The sequence below is a fragment of the Triticum aestivum genome, chromosome 5A (genome assembly GCF_018294505.1).
Source record: "Triticum aestivum cultivar Chinese Spring chromosome 5A, IWGSC CS RefSeq v2.1, whole genome shotgun sequence".
NCBI lineage: Eukaryota > Viridiplantae > Streptophyta > Magnoliopsida > Poales > Poaceae > Triticum > Triticum aestivum.
In genome coordinates, this window is record NC_057806.1 from 645,186,710 (window position 1) to 645,189,073 (window position 2,364).

The 2,364-nt window shown below is 60.4% G+C and overlaps 1 pseudogene; it reads right to left on the reverse strand.

Moving 5' to 3' along the window:
• Positions 1-354: 354 nt before the first annotated feature.
• LOC123105575 (UDP-glycosyltransferase 91C1-like) lies at positions 355-2,106 on the reverse strand (annotated as a pseudogene).
• Positions 2,107-2,364: the final 258 nt, after the last annotated feature.

The following is a 2,364-nucleotide window of genomic DNA, read 5'->3' on the forward strand; positions in this document are numbered from 1 at the left end:
TATATGAGTCCATTTTTGAGGTTCAGGCGACTGCTAAGGAGTTGTCATTTCTGAGTTCTGAACCATCCCCTCTTAGCAACTTCTTTTTGTGTAGGAACCTGTATTCGATTATGCCTTCGTCTTTGGATGACCGAGAGGACGGCAAGCTAGGGACAAGCACGGCAATCTTCCGCCGTGACAGAAGCATGGAAGTTTCCAATTTTCCATGCTCGTGTCACTAAACTTGATGTTGAAAACATTCAAAGTTGCCATATGCTCGTACAGTGTTCTCTACTTACCAGATTCCTAAAATCAAGCATTAGAAAACGCAAATCTGCATACAAAGTTTTTTTCCCATGCAGATATAATAAAAAAAATTAAAATGCAGTAAGTCAGACATGAAGCACATATCGTTTTTCCTTGTTCATGAAGTACAGAGTCTCAGCTAGAGGTGGCGATGTTTTTCTGAACTGAAGCCGCTATCAGTTTGCACTTGCTGCGGCGTAAGATCTGAGGTGCTCGACAAATTCATCGATGTACCTGCCGTGGAGCTCCGTATCAGCTACGACCGCCTGTATCTTTGCTGCGCCTGCCACGAAGCCCCTCCTGGCCTCTTCCTCAACCATGACGGCCCGGACGGCGGTCGAGACGCCATGGCGGTCGAACGACCCGTCGTCCTCGTTCCTCGCCACCTGCAACCCCACCTGCTTCGCCTCCATCTGCCGCGCGTTCGGCCCTTGGTCGCCGTAGATGGGCAGCATCACCAGAGGGTGCCCGAACAGGAGGCTCTCGATCAGCGAGTTCCGTCCGCAGTGTGTCAGGAACCCGCCCACGGCCGCGTGCGCCAGGATGCTCATCTGGGGAACCCACCCCGTGGTCACCAGCCCGCGGCCGCTGGTGCGGTCCTGGAAACCGGGAGGGAGCATGTCGGCGCTGTCGTCGTCGGCGGCGCCGCTGGGCTTTCTCAGAGCCCAGAGGAAGCGTGTCCCGGCGAGCTCTAGCCCGAACGCCATCTCGTGCACCTGCTCCACGCGCAGCGGCACCTCGCTTCCCAGTGCGACGTAAATAACGGAGTCGGGCGGTTGCGCGTTCAGCCACTGCTCGGTGGCGTGCTCTTCTCCTTGGGCGGCGGCACGGCGGGCTCCCTCGGCTGACGGAGGCAGAAGGCCGAGGGGAATGACCGGCTTGCCGAGGAGCGTCTCCGCCAGAGGGAAGGTCTCGGGTTCCCACTCGATGCAGCTCCGCATGGCCGCTACCGTGCTCCCGTCTTTTGTCAAGATAAAGCGCTGGACGACGGACATACCACCCGACGACGCGCCATGGCCAGTGGTAAACGCTGCATGCCCCTCCCGTTCGTAACGGGGCACAGCGCGCGCGGCCGCGGCTCCTGGCTGTTCAACCACAGAGGCATCGGGGTCGGGGTGCACCGACGGCGGGCGTTGCGCAGCGGCGATCGAAGCAGCGGTCGGCTGAAGCATCGCCAATGGCACCTGGTGATCGATGGAGCTAGATATGAGACATGCATGGAACGACAAACCAGCAAGCAGGTAGCCGTATTTCGTGGATCTGGTTGGATGACCGAACCTTGTGCTCGAGGGCGGCGGCGGCGGCCCAGTGGTGGAAGCAGTCGGCGACGATCCAGTGAGGCCTGGTGGCCTCGTCGGCGCACGCGGCGGCCAGGAACTCCGCGAAGGGCGCGGCGAGGCCGTCGAAGGCCTTCCAGTGGAACTTACGCTCGCCGTAGGAGATGTCGTTGGTGGACTCGGCCCGTCGGGGAGGCCGTCGACGCGCGGCAGCGGGAGGGCGACGAGGTCCACGCGCGGCGCGGCGGCGGGGCGCACCGGCGGGAGGCGGGCGAGGTTGCGCGGCGTGGAGACGTAGCTCACGCTGTGGCCCCGCTCGGCGAGCCGCTCGGAGAGCTCCAGGTACGGGAGCAGGTGGCCGAACGCGAGCCACGGGACGACCACGACGCGCAGCGGCGAGGGCGAGGAGTCGGCTTCCATGGCGAAGATCGGGGAGCGTGCGTGGCGAGATGAGACGGCGGCTCTGGTGGTGCTGACTCTGAATGTTTGCACCGCCGACAGGGCTAAATTTGTGGTAGTAGTCGGCATATGCCCATAACTGGAAGCGAAGAGGAATTTGAGAAGGTAGACGACGAAAACGCGCACTGTTGGTACGTGGTATACTACTGTGCGGACGCCAGGGAAGAACTCTCACGCGCGCGTGGACGTCCGACGTCCGTGCACTTGTGCCGACCACATGGGATCGGGCCCACCAACCCAAGCATGCAGTAAAACAGAGAGAAAATAGGTAGAGTACTGTACTTGGTATAGTACTACTACTGTACGGGGAGATGTCGCGAAATTTGCTTTTGGACCTCGGCCT